Below are 19,265 nucleotides of genomic sequence, written 5' to 3'. Positions count from 1 at the left end.
CGTAAACATGTGATCCAAGTCGTATATACGGGGTGATTACAAAAAAACTATCCCGACATATGGGTCCCTAACTATCATACCATTCACAGAAACTGAATGAAATTTTGGCATAAGGTATTTTGATGTATGCGCTCAAGAATGATATGGAAAACAACAGTGTCACACTAACAGTTACGGTTATAGTGAGAAATTTTCGAAAATATCAAATGGCAACACCAAGTTTTTTGTATTGGAATGGGATCTCCATTGTGAAAAACCCAAAATAGCGTTCGAACGGCAACTGTAGCATGAAAATCACCGGCGGTAGATAGGCTAAAAGTGAGGACAACCAATAAGGACAGAGAAGCAGCATAAAATAAAGCATTTTATTGTGTTTCACAAATTTTCCACATGACCTCCTTCACACACGATGACACTTTGCATGCGGCAGATGGTGGATAGCACTGCAGCGCGTACCATGGCAATAGGAATCTCTTGAATCGCAGTTCTGATGGCATCTTTCAAATCAGATGCAGTTTGCGGACGAAACTGATACACTTTGGATTTCAGATATCCCCACAGCCAGAAATCCATTGGTGTGAGATCAGGAGACCTTGGTGGCCACGGAAACGGGAAATGACGGGAGATAACTCTGTCACCAAACTGTTGACTTAAGACACGTTTGACTGAAGACCCTACATGTGGAGGAGCGCCATCTTGCATCCACACAACTTCAGATAGAGCATTTTGCCGTTGCAATGCGGGAATCGCGTAACGAGTTAACATGTCCAGATAGCGAGCACTCGTTACTGTACATGTTTGCAGATCACCGGCAGTAACCTCTTCAAAAAAGTAAGGGCCGAGGATGAACGTACTCGTTATACCACACCACACAGTCACTTTTTCCTCGTGTAATGGACGTGCAAGCACATCATGTGGATTATTGTCTGCCCAGTGCACACAATTTTTCGAATTCACGTTACCAGTTAACGAGAAATGCGCCTCATCTGTCCACAGAATGCGTAAAGGCCAGCTGCTATCTTCATCGTACCGGATAAGGAATTGATTCGCAAAATCCAGCCGTAATTGATAGTCTCCCGCTTCCAACATCTGGACACGCTGGAATCGATACGGAAACATGTTTGGGACAGAGCGCAGAATCTTGCGGACAGTTGAATTCGGCAGATTCAGAACACGTGAAACACCGCGTGCACTTGCGGGACGAACTGTGCTTATCGTCTGATGAACTTCTGCAACAGCTTCCACGGGAACGGAAGGTCGTCCAGACCGAGGTCGATCGCATGTGCAACCAGTTTCTTCAAATTTATGAATCAAGTCCCGTACAGCTTTGACAGTGCACGGGCCTCGCCGTAATCCATGGTTTCTGCGGTAAACACGCAATGTCTCTGCGGCATTTTGTCCATTCAGGTAATAAATCTTTACGATTTCCCCCACGTTCTTTCCCTGAAAGCGGCATCTTGTTCGTAATGGCAGAAAGCAACATACGTGGCTCGCATTTCGCAGTGCCTTTTCTTTCACCTAGCGTGACGACGTCAGTCATGACTGTGTCTTACGTAGAACCCGAAATTTGCATTTCTTGGTTTCTTCTTCTCGTTTTGTGGGGGGACTAATCAGGCTGGGAAACTAATCAGCCAAAGAAACGGTGTGACGAATGAAACGAACATTAATGCTCTGGTGCACGGCAAAGTCCTTTATACTTTTTCCTTGCCTATCTCCGGGGATTTTCGTGCTACAGGTGCCATTCCAACGCTATTTAGTGTTTTTCAGTATGGAGATCGCATTCCAATACAAAAAACTTGGTGTTCCCACTTGATATTTTCGAAATTTTATCACTGTAACCGTAACTGTTAAAGTGACACTGTTGTTTTCCATATCATTCTTGAGCGCATACCTCAAAATACCTTATGCCAAAATTTAATTCAGTTTCTGTGAATGGTATGATAGTTAGGGGACCATATGTCGGGATAGTTTTTTTATAATCACCCTGTATATACAAGTTATATTAATATACTATAATTTAATTTAAAAAAAACATGCTTATATAGTGAAATTCAAGTCAGCTTCATTCCTGATGATTCCGGGAAGCAGAAAAAGAAAAACCAAAGAAAATGAGCGTCATCAACATTCTAGGGGTCTCTGGAGTACTCTCATGCATCGGTGTCCGTGTCTCTTTTCCTGGATGATGTCGACATCCATAATTCATCCCGTGAGAAATGGCGCGCTGTTAATCATGCAAATTTTAGTTTTGTTCTATTTCTCACTTCAAGGTTTGTTTATTCACATTTTTGGAAATTTAAGAACAAAAAAAAACACAAGAAATATATAAAGCATGCAAAATAATATTAAAACCCTTGTTTAAAACTGGAGTTGGTGCAATTAGTCGGAGTAATTAGCTTAGAAGAAACTAAAATGCGCACATACGTGTGAACTAAATTAGTTGTGAGAGAAATTAAATTAACGATGCCATTTTCGGTAAACAAGTCCTCTTCATTCTTATATGTATTTTAAGGGAAGAAATCTTCAACGTTTATGAAACAATGATTGGATTTCCGTTATTTTATGAGAATCTGATGAGAGAACATCCTTTTTGACTCTCATGATGACCGACTGATACAAAGTGGTCAAGAAGTCTGTTCTAAAGGAAAAAAAATATTTAAAAGAGAAATAGCTATTAAAGATAGAGACAAACGATTGTTTGTCTATTACTTGCTACAAAATTTCTAAATGCGCACCTTTGATAAATTTACTATAGCGGGATGCAGAAAAATCACAGCCTTGGGCACGGGATATGGGAGCTATGATCTATATTTCTTTTCAGACTTGAAAATTTAGTTCCTGAAAATTTAAAATTGTATTATAGATATCTCCATGACTATATTATACTATATATTATGACTATACTATACTATATATCTATTCTATAATATAAAATCACAAACTCGAAAAGGGCCTGTTTCTAAGCAATCGGAATTAGTGACGATGTTATGTTACGGAAATGGGTGACTGAAATCTGTTACGCTTTTGTGTTACGGAAGTCGGTTACGATTTTGGGTCAAATATTCATTTAACTGTAGGACATATCGGGACACATTTGACACATCGGGACCAAGTTATGTGCATGTACCCAGAGGTTCCCACACCCTACAGCAGATCCTCTAAGCTGAAATAGATGGTGGGCCCCCAAACCAGCTTTTTCACGGGCCCCTCTGTGCTTAATTTATAGTGTGAAAAATCAAAACGTGATAAGAATCGTTCCGGCTTCTGTCAGCCCTGACCTTGTGGGGGGGAGGGGGCCATGCCGAGAGGTATGTATAATATACATATAACATCAGTGCTCCCAACAAACAGGGTCCGGGTGCCCAGGGGGGATTGCACGTATAAGTTAAAAGTTTTCATTTCCAAGGGCCCTTGTTGGATCTCATTCTTTTCTTGCTGCTTTAACATTGAAAAATTTGCGACAGCCGAAGCAAAAGATATATCCAGTCTGGGGCCCTATAAAATTTTTGAATTCGGTCACGGGTAGTTGCGTGGGTGGGCCCGGATTTTATTCGTTGGTAAAACGAATAGAAGTGAAAATTTTTCACGACACTCGCTGCGGGGGATGGCCGACAAGCTTCCAAGTCGGGGGCCCCATATTTACAGGTTTCATTTTGGGGGGCCCTGGATGAATCTCATTCTTTTGTGTTGTAGAATTTGCAACAGCGGAAGACCGAGATAAATCCAGTCTGGATTCCCAACTAAAAATCTGAGTATTGGGTCTTCAATCACTCGGTCACTCACACATTTAATCACTCGGTCACTCACACATTTAATCACTCGGTCACTCATACGGTCAGTCACTCACTTGGTCACTTATACTGTCAACTATTCAATTACTCACTTGGTCACTCATACTGTCAACTATTCAATTACCCACTTGGCCACTCATACGGTCACTCACTTGGTCACTCATACTGTCAACTATTCAATTACTCACTTGGTCACTCATACGGTCAGTCACTTGGTCATTCTTATGGTCAGTGACTTTAAAAGAGTAAATTGAAAGACTCATTGGAAGAATAAATGGTTTTAGAAACCCGCGGCACATAAACCCGCGTTCGACCATAAGGAATATTTACAGATCACTTTAATCAAGGGTGTTCTACAATCAGGGGACTGAGGGCCACTTCATGGATTTGAAAAAGTACAGCGCGCGGGCCACTTATGTGATCTCGAACGGTGCCGCGAGTCACTTAAGTGATCTGTAAATGTGTCGTGGGCCGCTCAAGTGATGTGGGACTGTGCCGAGGGCCACTTAAGTGATATCAAACTGCACTACGGGTCACTTACGTGATCTGTAAATTTGCTTCGAGCCATTTTAGTGATTTGTTAATGTACTGGGTACCACTTAAATGATCCGTAAATGTTAAGAGACTGTACCAATATATAGCATTTTCGATAAGTGTGGTCATATTTAAAAACATTTCAATCAATATTTTGGCAATATTTGGCACAGAAGCCAAAAACGTGGCATAAATCGGCGATATGCAGCACAATTGCACGATATCGTACCTCCCAAATAGCGGACGTTGTTAATTGGACGGACGGAAGAAGAAAGCAGAGCACGTGACAGAAAAACTCAGTGTGACAAATAGATGCGTAACATTATTATAGCCTTCCGTCGAAATAAAATACAGGGCGCGCTGTAAGTCCTAATTCATCTCGTCAAATGTAGAGAGAGAGGTTTGGTTTCGGTACAAGCAATAAGTTGAGATCCGTCTGCTTCTTAGCCCAACAAAGAAAAACTCCCACGTCTCTAAGAAAAATATTAGCTGAGATATTTAAATTCAAAAATCGGAGAAAATGTGGGGGGAAAGATCAACATAAATGAAGGAAAGAAACGTTTTCCGTTAGTTTATGCTGTTCTTTCCCAACTTTCCTTCGATTTTTGAATACGAGTATCTCGGCGAATATTGCAGTCAAAAACACGGGAGTTACTTTGTTGGCTTAGAAGTGACAGGGCAACAACTTTCTAATTGCAATGAAGAAGACGGGGGGGGGGACCATTAAACACACCGCGTATTCACTCTCAAAACTTGTACAGATTAATTTCTGTACAAATTTTGAGCATTAGGACTTTTAGGACACCCTGTAGAGTAAATATGAAAGCTCTCGAGTTCAACATGACTATAAATTTAACCGAATTTCGGCATTTTTGCAAATAAAAAATTACGCCCTCTCGATAACGCACACACAACGGACCAAACATTTTGTCCGCTAACGGGGAGTGTGCGCTATTGGGGGAGGTACAGTAGAACCTCGTTAGTAAATATATGTACTTGTATCGTCCTTTATGTTGTTCATTATCATGCTGCACACCGGTTTTAAACCAAAAGTGTTGCCTTTTTGTGAAACTGCACTGCGGGATACTTTAGTGATCTGTAAATATGCTTTGCGTGATTTTTTAGTGATCTGTAAATGTGCTTCGGGGTCATTTCGATGATCTGTAAATGTGCTTCGGGTAATTTAGTGATATGTGCAATACATAACAATTCACGTACGATCTCTTCCCATGGTTCTGCAAACGAACGTCCCGTATTTCCGGTGAACGAGTAATTGTGCTCTTATTTCGGGTTACTGTATTCTAGTTACATTTGGTATCCATATTTTTTTATGGGAATATTTTTTCACTTACCTCGTTGGGCAATATACCTGTTGTGGCCATTGTAGCTGCCTTTGTATAAATTGAGAAGCATTCAATTTTCACGGATTATTACCCCTATGGATGGGCATGTATGACCAACTATTGTACTAATTGGAATAACAGGATTGGTTTTTTTTTTTGGATGGGATTATGGCACGATAATTCGCGAGGAATTTCATTACAAACGTATTTGTAATGAAAATTCGTAAATGCCATGAACATTGTCTTTTTCTTAACATACACCTTGATATACCGTGTTTAACCGCTGTGTGATCATATGGACATCGTCATTGACCTGCATCGCGAAAATCCAGATTCGAACCGCGTTGGCGTCACAGTGTTAGTCGACTGATTTTCTGTGGATTTGCATCTTTTTGAAGCTTGAATTCGAGAAGATTTCGTGTGTGAGAAAGTCGCTCAGCAGAGAATAAGTAGGCGCTCACCGCGATGTTTACATAACAGAAAAATTCACGCATTTTTGTCATTTTCACTTCCAAATATGGAAGTCAGATGTATGTTACCACTAGTATAACATGAAAATATCATAACTCTGACATAATATAGACGTTAGGACCACGCGCACACACACCTTTCAGCACGTGCCAATTCGTTAGAAATTCAACAAAAGAATGTCTACGAGGTGCATGCCGGTTATATATATAATTAGTGGTAACACATGAAATATATCTTAAGATAGGGGAACGAGGTATTTTTTATAATAGTTAAGTAGTATTATTCTGTGTTCAAAAGCCATCTCCTATACTCATTGGGACTATTTGCATATATAAGACGCATCATGATCTATTTTTTCAACATTTCCGTATTCAACGCCTAATACGTTTTTTTTAATAAAAATTCCGCAGGAAAATATTGACATGAAAACTAAAGCACTTACATATTTACTTCAGAAAACGGAACGCAGATGGCAGCACGAACACGAAACAATCGTAACTCGACAACACAATACGTTAGGGCCTTATACACTCAGAACACACACATTCTAGCATGTGCCGACTCGTTAGAAATTCCTTAGAGGAATGTGTATGAGGTGTAGTTACTTAAATTAATTGAGTAAAGACAACTTTATCCAGTTTCCAATATTAAACGAGGACAAAGATATTTCACTCATTTTCCATTGAAATAGATTTTAGACGTGTTTTTTCTTTGTTTTTGAAAATAATAATACTTTTAACCTCAAAAAGAATTATTATTTTTCATCATTAACTGTTTTTTTTTTTAATTTATGAATTTGGCAAGTTGAAAAATCACTGTAGCTTAGCAATAGATAGATAGATATATCTATAGATTCTGTTTCAGAAAGCATGTGTAAGGAAATCCTTGATTTTTCGACGTGTTTCTAATTTGAATAAAATATAAAAGATACTTTTAGACAAAACCAACGTAATGCAAAAAAACCGATATCGTAGTGGAAAGAAAGAGTCTAATACTCACGTAAACGATGTGGACGAACATATCAAACAGCTCATCGCTTACGTTCCATCGATAGAAATATCGAATTTTCGGGCATCAGTTTTCAAGAAGCAATAAAGAATCGGGACTATAGTTTTTTCAAATTCTGATTTGCTTCGAAAGTTTTTTTTTTTTTTTATACAAGTTCCAAACTTGTATTCCAACTTCCAATTTCATTTCGTGTATGTTGTCTTTTTATGTAAATTATCGATCACACCCCCAGCATCTCACAGTCAATATTGGAAAAGAACAAGTTCAATATTTATTTAAATTGAATTTTTCCACCTCTCTTCTATGGGAAGACCCTTGTTAAGTCGCAGTTTTTCTTTTGTACTATGTGATTTTGTAAAAATGTGTTTCTGGTTTTTTGTTCTATTTGCGAAATATTTTTCTTTAATTATCTTATAACTTCACTGATATATGCACATTTATGTCAATAACTATTATTGATGAAGAGTAAGACCTTTCACATAAGTTGGAAAATTAAAAATATATTGTAGGTGTCACGGAACAAAAGACCCTTGGCGCAATTTTTCTTTTGTACTATCTCCGTTTCTCTGAAAAAATGTGTTTAACACACGTATAAAGGCTACAAGAAGATTACGTTATTGAAAAATTATATTTTTAGCCATATTGCTACCTCTTGTGTTCTATCCATTTTAACTATATTTCCGAATCACCCCTAAATTCTTCCACAGACGACCACCCCAGTACTACACAGCGGCACTTGTGTGCCTGGGATTACATAGGTTCTGCTTCTAAAGAGAATATTGCTACTTTAGCGTGTGCGTGCGCGCGCGCGTGTGTGTGTGTGTGTCCCAACGTATTTTTATTGTCAGAGTTGTGCTTATTACATGATGGTGGTGGGTGGTGCAGCTATGTTCTGTCTTTCATATTTTGAAATGAAGATGCTAAATGCTTTAATTTTCCTGTTAGGTAAGTATCGTTATGTTGAATGTCTGCCCGCTCTCTACTTAGAGGCGTTTTTAAATGGGAGACCCGCGAGCGCACAATAATCAAGTAATGTAATAGAATTCTTCGCAAGAGGAAACAACGGAAATTTAATCCGGATCATTTTTTTCTATCTCGTACGTGATAATTTTACAATTTGATGAGGAAACATTCTTGAGAAGTTAAGAATAAAATTCTTGATGTGATTTTGGAAACCTGCTCTTCATAATTGGACCCGATTCTGTGAATGAAATAACAACGACCGAATAAACAAAAATAATTTGTGTATTTTCCCAACATAAAATATAATAGAATGGACAAAATGCAATTATTGTACCTTCAAATAACAAATGGAATAACAAAATCGAATGTCATTTAATTCATACGGTTCATTGAAATCGTTTCTTCGTTTCCCAATTTGAGAAATTAACATTTTCTCTCGTACAAAGGATATTTGATGTGACGAGACTCGAAACACGATTTTCCATCAAATTATTGTGTTGCAACTGAATATTCTGAGTAATTGAACGACTCCCGCAATGATTTTTTTAGAAGCGAAAAAAAGTAATTTCATTTACTCACAGTTGAAACAAAGACACATAACATTTAGGAAATGAGCAAGCTTGCGAGACCACAAAAACAATAATTGATACATGTTTGTCGGTACAAACAATAACGAAAGGGGGTGAGGTAAAGAAATGTTGAAAAAACGCATGTATAGAATACTAAGATACATACGTGGCAATACGAACGAATTTGATAGCCAAAGAAATCGGCAATTAGCGGCGTATACAAGATAAAAGAAGATATTACATTCAAGAATTCCTCAGGAAGAAATAAATTTCTATTATGTTTGCAATATGAGTGTAATTGCTTTCTCCAATCTTATTTCGAAAAGTGTCGATGGAATTATGCGTGAATGCAAATGTTGCCGATTCGATATTGGCCTTAGACGGATTGTCTATACAGCTTCCCTTATGAATATTTGGCCATACAATTGTAAAGCGTAGCACGACAGAAGCTTTTTTCATCCAATTGTGTGTTCTCAAAGAAGTGGAAAAAATGTAGATTTGTGATCAGAGGTGAACTTCTCACCGTCCACAGTCTGCTGCAGACAGAAAATAAATACAAGCTAGCCCATAACATGAGACAACTTGATGTTTGCCGATAAATCCGTACTTAGTGGTGCTCTTTCTAAATGAATCTCTCTTCCCATAGGGATGGAACATTTATGATAAAATTCAGTTTGTGAACAGTAACATAACGTTAGTTAAGAGCGCAGAACGTGTGAATTGAAGTGATTCTGGCCTTCGTTCTTTGTGTGGTTACAATTTAAAAGGCCATGGGTTACACACATATCTTATGCGCTTTGGTAACGTTACTTTACAGTATACAAAGAACAGCTGAAAAAATTCTGAAGCAAACATGGCAATTTAACTAATGTCAGTGTATGGTTATAAAATAGTTTTAGAAATATCGCATCGATTTTTCTTTGCGAAACGCTAGTCAAAAACTGGTGTCCGATTTCACTCAAAGAATCACCAGTTGTATTTCTTATTTGACTGGGGTTAATCGAGCCCAGTATGGTTTCTAAAACTCACTCAACTTCTGGAAACAGACCCTTGGCGCAATGTTTCTTTTGTACTATCTCTGTTTCTCTATAAAAATGTGTTGAACACACATAGAAGGCTACAAGAAGATTGCGTTAGGGAAAAATGAGATTTTTATCCATATATTGCTACCTCTTGTGTTATATATCTATTACATATCTATTCTTTCAAGTGTTTTCGCACATTACGATAATTTTGTTTTTTATTTTTACTTTACGTTCTTATATAGATAAGATATTCGGAGGGGAGTCGAATACGATGTTGAAAATGCACCAACATTATGATGAATCCAACAGTGAACATCTGCGTCGTTTTTCAACTGTCTTGTGAGCTAAAATCGCGTAAGCGTCAGAGCCTGGTCGTCCTTGGCGTGTTCTGTGTCCGTATTTTCCTATAAATTTCATTTCAATTTGATAGAAAGTCTCACCAGCCGCTTTTGACAAAGCAAGATCTTGTTCCATAAGTCAAACAATATAACGTAGACTGCGCGGAAGAAAACTATGAACCAATAAATATTGGATCGTTTTGGAAGTAATTTCTTTCATGACCCACAGATGAAATGTCGATTCGGATATTTATGGCGTTAAACGTGAAACGTCGATTCGGATTTTGATATCAATTATTTTCATGATCATAAGTATCTTTGACACAAATTAATGACTAAATCGTTACTTTTAGAAAAACTTTTTATGATATTCAGGGTAATTGGAATGTAACCGATAATCTTGTTGCTTGAAATTTTCCAATTTCATCAATTAACTTTTATGAAACTTTATTTTATTGTAATCCCGGCCTTAGAAACATGGAATTTCTTTCGTCGGCTTCTGGAAAAACGGAGCAACAATTTTCCAGTAGGGTTTTTCAGAACAGTGTGTCCGTATAAAAAGCTAATTTTCATATTTTAATAACTATACAACCCCTTCCAACATGAAGCACATTTCTGAAGTCTACATTGTTACTTGGATATTTTTTCTAATTTCAAGTATAGGCCTACCTCAACGGTTCGCCAAGTAAAATTCGGCAAACGGAATCACCATGTACATGTTTTTGGTGAAGAGTACTTTTCTTTAAAAGGCGTATTAGTCGATTGCGACCAATCATGAGATGCTAAATTCCTCTATTATGACTACTCAATCAGACATGCACCTCGCGAAAATCAAACATTTGAGGCAATATGTTGTTCGTAATGTTCGGATGTTTTTGTGTATTCAGCTGTTGTGCAAACACAGAATAAATATAAGACACTAACAAAGGATGAACATTCGCGAATGTCAGAATTGCATGAGAGGGGGGCCAGCTGTGAACTGATTAAATCAGAAAAATAATAACATAAAACTGATTCTAGATTCCTATATTCCGCATATACGATTAATTCCAGACTTTCGTACGAATGATCATTGCGCAGCTCGCGTTTATTAACACACATTCTGCAATCACCTATAAATACATCTCGCTTTCAATCACGCAACCAAATCATCAAAAGACTTGGTGACTCTTTTAAGGACATCGCCGACAATAGATTAAGATATATCACTATACGTTAATAGATAAGCACACGGTTTGCGATGCGGTCGCACTAATAATTCTTTAGTAATTACATCCTCTGGGTATCGTCAGGTCGATAAGGATTCCGACGAAATTCGAGGATTAGTTTTGGGACACCTAAGTTTCTCCTGGCTTGTTTCTCGGGCCGTAAACATCCCCCAAGAGGAGTATGGCGGCTCTTCCAACTTCCAGATACGCCCACCTTCACAGAACATTTTGATATTTCTAGAATACTTTCAGCAGAGTATGTTTGGCCCTTTAATATCAATGTGTGCATTCTGTGCTGCTGACTTGAATTCAAATTATTCAAACTTTGAATAAAAACTTAAAATTTATAATCTTAAAAAAATATATATATATGATATTTAGTGTGTTTCTTGCAACATGCAAAATTTTCTATCCTTCTCCCCATATCTTTGTGAAAAATGTGGTCACGGTTACGGTTATACAACAGTGATTGAGAGAGGCATTGGTCCTATTAATACCTATTTAGACTGCCGTCAAAGAGAAGAGGGTTGCATAATCTACTATATGCCAAAGGACTTTCAAGTTTTTTGTTATCAGCACATTATGCTCCCTCTATTTCCTCTGTAAGATATCATTCTGCAGTGCAATGTATATTAATAAGAGTAGATAAGTTTCAGTATCCACAAAGCAAAACTTATAACATTACTGGCCACAAATATGTTTATACGATCCGATAAAAATGAAATCCATAAAACTCAAGAACACCACATGCAACTGACGAGATGATACATCGAAAAATGTTGCAATAAATTGTTTTGCGCCTTTGCAACAATGATATAATCCGCAACTCGAAATGAGCCCGCTTTCCTTCATGGGCGCCTCAACAGTGCCTATTGTATAGAAAGAAGAATTTCACTGTCAAGAGAAGAAAACCACATTCAATACACGGTGACACGGAATTTCTATGAAATCGTTCAGAATATTCAGATCCTCAATAGACACAATGACTGAATCGTGCCTCCTCACCGAAATGATTCCAGGAATGTTATTTCTAAGTAAAAATATCTTACTTTTTTGAGAAAACTCTGCTCCATTAATGACTTTCGAAACCTTCAGTTACATGTATTCTGCGATGAGAGGATACAAAAGCAATATTCATTCTTCCATGTTGTATAGTGACAATCAATGGTATTTGCCTGAATTCAATTTATATGGAAAACTGAAAAGAGGTGAAAACCTGAGAGTTTGAATTGAAAATATTTCAGACGTTCCAACAAAAATGAAAAGGAAAAGGAACATATTTCGGTGCGAGAGCAATGGAGAGGTGTTTAAGTATGCAGAAAAGAGGAATGTTACATTTTTGTAGATGAGCAAAAGTGTTCTTTCCACGTTGGATTTAATCACAAGTTTTCCATCAGAGCATGAAATTTAATTCGAAGCGCGAGAAATTTCTGATTAGAATCGTGTACCTACATACATATTGCACGTTTGTTGTCCGTTAGCTTTGTATACAAGAATAATAAAATATCTGGGTCTTTTTATGGTATAAATTGATTTCCTCCCCCTCTGTGTCTAAACTTGTTTCATTTATGATAATCATTTTCTGAATTATGTGAACGCAAAATATGAGCCATAAGTTTCACTTCGTCACTCAGCATGACAAAGAACCCATGACCGACCGTCAAAAATTTACAATTTACAGCAGATGCAATGTAAGGGGTAACAGTAAAGTGTTCCATTGAGAAATCAACTTCATGAAATGTCTGGGCTTGTCAATGCTAAAATAAGAGACTTTAAAGGAGGCGAGATATCTCGTTTAAAAGAGAGCCGTTTGCAGAGAAAATCAAACACTTTTCAATGGATTATGGATTTTCGAATGGTATTATTTAAATATTAGATTTACTTATACAAATAAATACAAATACAACACCACAGCAGGCAAAATGCCCGACTTTGTGGGTGAGAAAAAGATGCCCATAACATTATGGATGTCATATAAAAATGCAATTAACAAAAATTATGATCAATATATACACATGATAAAATATTATACAATGCCCATAAAGAATACTTATTGTTGTCTTATTCAAAGTATGGGTAGCTTCTCCACTCTATGAAAAAGACTTATTTTTTCGCCATCACTGGCCATGTAAAACACATAAACAACAAAATATTCAAAGGGTTATGGACATTATCCGTAATCTTCAGTAAAGAATTCGTTCGGTAATGTTATTCCGTTTTCAAGGAAACAGTAATTTTCCGGATATTATGCTGAGGTAAGCTCGGAAAGAAAAGTCATCACGTCTCCGCCGGGACTCGAACCCAGGCTCTCTTGCATACCGGGCAAGCATGCTACCATCTACACCACTGGAGACACATGAATCTGCCTTCCTAATTTCACGCACTGTGTCTTTCTTCTTTCATCTTTCCGAGCTTACCTCAGCATAATATCCGGAAAATTACTGTTTCCTTGATATCTCTGGCTGAGAAAAAAGCCATCTATATCTCTCTTATTCCGTTTTGTTTGCACATGTTATTAGTTGTGAACAAAGCCACCATTACAGGACCGATAGGAATTTTCAGGTTTTTATCGTCTTCGAACTTATTTAAGCGAAAGACGATTGAGTAGATCAAAATGTTTCACATTGTGCGAAATAGTTCCTTTTCAATTCAAGCAAATTACTTACGTAATATGAATGATGAGTGGCTTTTGCGCAAATTGTAGTCGCAAATGAATATCTATGACTAAAACTAAAATGCATTGCTTCCAACGCCATTTATTTCTAAGGAAAGCAAATTATAGATAAATAATTATATTCAAATCACGTCAATTATTGAAATGAATCAAAACAATGTGACGGAGGTTTTCAACGTTGAAGCATGGATTTGCGTTTAAAAATTTTAGATTTTTGTTAAATTAATTTTTTTGTTCCTGACCTGTTTGAAGCTAAAGTAAGAAATTCCGGAGAATCTTTTTTTCGCCATCGAAGTGTAATTATGAATAATTAATTAAAAATAAATAAAATAATTATTTAAATGTTTTCTGAGCTAAAAAATAAAAAAGTTAATGGAAATTTTTGTTCGAAAAAAATCATTTACAACTTTTTCAAACATTCAAAAATGAACTGTTTGAATGACACATTGAAGTAAACAAATTAAGTTTCCTCTCTTTTATACCAATCACCAGTAATTTTAAAACGTACGTTTTGTCTTCTATCTAATGGTTCAAAACTTTGTGTCGTGACATGCATTTTCCGTACATCCAACGTTATTCAGCATCAGTGAAAAGAGACGATATTGAATTACGGACGTGGATTCAGTAGAACATATGAAACTTACGAACATACGAATCAAAATGTGTTTCCAGATGACAGGTGAAAAAGAAACAAATTTGACGTATCCAGCTGTTCAATATCTACGAATGTATTCCATGATCGTAACATCATCATGTATAGATCAGCTGAAGTATAAGAAAAATAAATGTTCAATCAATGTTGCGTATTGGTGTTCCGACAAATATACACCAATGTTATTCGTGTCGCAGAGTATTTCTTCACCAACAAAGTTATTAATACTGTATTTGAAGCCACTGATGCAGGAGTCGTAGCACTACTTCAGTAACCGTTGAACAAAAAATACAGGGTGGGAAAAAAGTCCGTAGAAACTTTAAAAATGAAGAAAAACCGGAGTAAAAGACGTTTTGCAGTGTAAGCATCGCTAGGTCACGGGAATTTTTTGACAGAAAAAAACTAATAACTAATGAAGCAGTCGATATGTGGTGCTGGTACGAGCGACTTCGGTGGAAATATGCAAATGAGACGGTTATAAGGACTTGCGCTCCGAATCCACAATTAGTTCAATGTTGTAAAATGTGTATGTGGACCTGCTGTACTCTGCCGTTGCTGGATTTGCGACTCGCCTGCCCTGTAGTGGTGGTCATGTGGAACACATACAGCTGTAATAAACGATTTGGAGGCATTCTGTTCGTTATTTGCTTTTCTTTGACTTGTGTACGTCAGCGCCGCCTATCGGCTGTTTTTGATTTATTTGTTCCTGCCTCAAAAAAAATTCCCGTAACCTAGCGATGCTAACCCTGCTAACCGTTTTTTATTTCGGTAATTTTTCCTGTTTTTATTCATTTTAAAGTCTTTACGGACTTTTTACCCACGCTGTATATGATATCCTTTGAAGTGAAAAACAGTAAAATAATGAATTTTCAGAAAGAGCCTATATTTTAATGGAAATTATACTTCGAATTTCTAATTTATTATAATATTTGTGTTTTTGTTGGTAAATGTATTCAGCGTCATGTTCACTGCATTATATTTGCCATTGTTTTCAACGTTATATACACCTGTACCTAAAAATGTCAGTTTTTCTTGTCTCTTATAAAATTAAACATGGGGATCACCTTTTATACGTCAATCGTGTAAAATGATTATTATTATTTTTTAAATTTAAATAACTAAATATCAGTTCTGCATTTCCTAATTATTTTAATATCTTTTAATAAAAAAACAATTTAAAATTTTATAAAAAATAAGCTTAAGTTCATAAGGAGGAAAAAAAGAATCTACATTTTTTCCGCCTCAATCTCGGAAATTGGTGTCAAAAACCTTCCAGTGGTTGTTGTTTTTAACTTTTTCAAATTAAAAATTTATATCGAAAAAATGTTTCTTTCCTTTCTCATTAAGAAAGGAATGAAAAACAAGAGAAACGTCAATTTCTCACGGAAGATCATTTATAATTAACTCCTTGGATATGAAAAAACACAAAATATTAGTTCTTTCAATTAAACCTTCAAGCCTGGAGGTTGGAGGAGATTAAAATGGAAACGCCAGTTTTAGCAGATGTTTTGGTAAAAAAATTATAACCTTCAAACGTTGAATTAATTTGAAATTTTTTATGTTTATAACATAATGCCTTATCCATAATATTGTATAGTATCACCCCTGTATTACCTAATTTTTTTTAATATTTTCTTTTTGGTAAAATTTTTCTTTTCTCTTCTACCACGACACAAAAATCGTCAGTTGAACAGAAAACTACTTAGTCAATTATACAGGACAGTTTGCGTTAAAGGGCTCCACCTCGTTGAGTATTTTGCCTATTGTGGCGTTGTTTTTGTATTTGTATTTGTAAACCAACAACACTTATCTCATATAGGTGATGTTGCTTAAACACGCTCTTTACAGTGATAATTATAGAGAGCGTTTCAGTTCATCGGGCTAAAACATACTCTTTACAATAACATTCCGGATCCCACGTGTCCCAAGTATCAAAAATTCATCACTCACGATAAAATATGATGAATCAAAATAATATCATAATTATGATTGTGCAAAGCCACATTATTCCTATTTCGAATGATACTAAACATGCAGAGATCGTGAAGTAACATAATGGATTAAAACATTATAAGGAATGAAATTGGACGCCGCTGTGAGCGGCGGCATGTGAAGTCCGAGCCCGACCCGACGTACAGGGTTTAATATTAAAATAAAATTATTTTGTTCGAGTAAATAGAACCAGAAAATATCAATAAGCAGCAATTAAAGGATTTCAATAGCTGAAGCTGTTTCACGAATGCGCAACACTTAAGAAACCTCTTTATCTCAATGAATTCGTGTCCGACGGCAAATTCACGCTTGAACTTGCATCATTTCCGAGTTTCAAGTTCGTTAGATTTCCAAGCGCGTCAAATGCTCGCTCAACCCGTATCCGCTCGCTAAATTTGAATCAATTTTTTTAAGTGAAACTTCTTTAGCGAAGTAAAAGTGAAATTTTGTGAGAGATGAATCCAAAAAAACTGTCACTGAAAGCACAACTCTTTCTTTTTCCTCAAAAGTGGTTCAGTAGAATCAATTATTATGTGATGAAGTTCCGAGAAGCAGATGGGTTCTGGTGGTTGATTTCTACACTGGGGGATGTCAATATAGATTTGGCAGTGTCAGAAAATAAAGTTAGGGGGAGGGTGGTTTTGGACGATTTGTGGTTCGGACAAAGGCAGTTTATTACAATTCCCTTAAGGTGGAATCGTAAAACGTCTCCTTTAGTATGATGGACGTTGCACACAGTTTGGAAAAAACGAAAATTGGGTTGGGGTGGAATGGGTGTTCCTACACTATTCCCACAGTCTAAGGGTTAAACAATCTAGAACAGGCTTCCGTGAAGTGGTCAGAGTGCTCGATGCTCGTGTCCAATTATGTGCTCGCGAACACTTGATGAGCGTTCCAATAAAACACATTGGAGGAATTGCATTCAAGGATTCGGATCATCGTCATTTCATACATTCCCATGTTAAATTTGCTACAAGTATAGCTCTTCTTTTGATGATGGGTACAGGCAATGCTCGCGGCCGCTGTGGTGGTCGAGTGGTCATAGTGACGGACTCTATTATACGGTACATAAATGCGATGCGAGGATCCGGGTTCGAACCCCACCGGCGCCACAGTGGTGGTCGGCTGAAGTTGGTTTTCTCTGGTTCCTAACTTCAAAGCGCGAATGCGAGCCGATCTCCCAGTTAAAAAGTCTCGCCACAGAGAGCAACAGGCCTACAACGTTACAAATATTCAATCATTACACTTCACTCGCAATTTGAAGTATAGATGGCAGCACTGAAATATCATACACAACACTAGCTACATACTCAGACTGTTAGGTGCACTCACTTTGTTCCAGACTCTGCCACGAAGCTTGACGGGATAAGTCCGGTGGCAGAGACCCTGTCGTTCATTCATTCAGGCAATGCTCGCGACTGGAAAACGGTTGAAAATTTGTGACCTAGAAGCTTCACTTCTATAGCGCGATATTCTCCACCAGATTTTTATGTGTTTATGCGGGTTTAATGTCAGCTATCGCAAATCATTTAGCTTAGTAGTTAGACATATCCGATAGACTTATATGATTTGATATCTTGTAAAAGATAGGTGTGAGGCGTAGTGAATATCTGGTCATGTCAAATCGGAGTCGACAATCTCGCGCGATAGAAGTTTCACTTCTATCGCGTGAGATTCCCATGCAGATTTTTTTTTCATGTGCAATACATTTGATATGTGTAAGGAATGTACATCAAACAAAAGAAGAAAAATCTAAACATGTGTAACACATGAAACTAATAAAGGTTTCCCACCTCAAAAGTGCAATATCTTTCTCGATGTGGAAAATATAATAGAATTAAAGGTACGAAAAGGATACTTACAACTAAAGAATAATATTTTCTCATCTCTGTTAATATTATTTCGTTGTACATCAAGCGCTTTTTCTTTTATGTTATCGTGTGTGTGTACATTTACTCATCTTTCTTTATTAGAATACCCAGAATATCTGCATATGAATTATAAGGTTCGTATATTGTTATACGATTTTCTATTGTATTTTCAAGTAAATAAATTCCGACGAAGAACATGTGTTGTGTGGATAAACATGTTCTACTAACAGTCTCATATCTCGTTTTTCTTTGATAGAACTTACCCAAGAGGGAATCAGAAATTATCGATCAAAGAAGAAGAGTTTTTCAGAGAAATCTCATTTTTCAGTAAATAAATTTTTCGATATTATTTTGGCTCCGATTTCTCACGAATTTTTCCTTTTATAATTCAATATCCTCGTAAGAGTAGATTCTGGGGTAAGTCCAAATAAAACTCTCAAGACGAAGTTTTCTAAACGAATTTCATCATGTAATGGAAGTTGCTGTTGCCTTCCAAGATGCTTTCTACACAATAGCACCGTATTTTGAAATTTATATTGCATCATAATCTTATTGCTTCTTGAACATTGTAGTTCGATAGAAAATCTCTGAGTCGTGTACCGATGTGACATGCATGCAATCTTGTTGTTTTTTCTTTAATAATCTGGATTAGGGGCTCACAAGCTTGCTTAGCCTCTAAATGTTTTGTAACTGTGTTTAAAAATCTTAAATAAAGGAAATATGAATTTTAACTTTATTCTATTAGATGGCGTAAAAATTATTCATGGGTTTTGATAATTTACATTTTTTAACAATTATATATACCTTTCAGACCCAAGCATTCATTTTT

The 19,265-nt window shown here is 36.7% G+C and overlaps 1 long non-coding RNA gene across 2 annotated transcripts in view; it reads right to left on the bottom strand.

Annotated features, from left to right (window-relative positions):
* The window catches only part of LOC149083542 (uncharacterized), an 82,693-nt gene that overhangs the window by 33,302 nt on the left and 30,126 nt on the right, over positions 1–19,265 (bottom strand). Inside the window, exons 3-4 of one of the 2 annotated variants that reach the window (XR_016193016.1) lie at positions 12,297–12,445; positions 12,011–12,116 (exon numbers count right to left, since the gene is read on the bottom strand). The exons of the other annotated variant lie outside the window; for it this stretch is intronic. This is a non-coding gene — a long non-coding RNA (uncharacterized LOC149083542). Of the gene's footprint in view, positions 1–12,010; positions 12,117–12,296; positions 12,446–19,265 lie in introns of those variants that run through there. 2 annotated transcript variants of the gene reach the window in all.

The sequence above is a fragment of the Pholcus phalangioides genome, unplaced genomic scaffold (genome assembly GCF_987345545.1).
Source record: "Pholcus phalangioides strain wild (caught in Gottingen) unplaced genomic scaffold, Ppha-v1.0 ptg000008l_1, whole genome shotgun sequence".
NCBI classification, from domain to species: domain Eukaryota; kingdom Metazoa; phylum Arthropoda; class Arachnida; order Araneae; family Pholcidae; genus Pholcus; species Pholcus phalangioides.
This window is presented reverse-complemented; position numbering and strand designations above follow the sequence as displayed.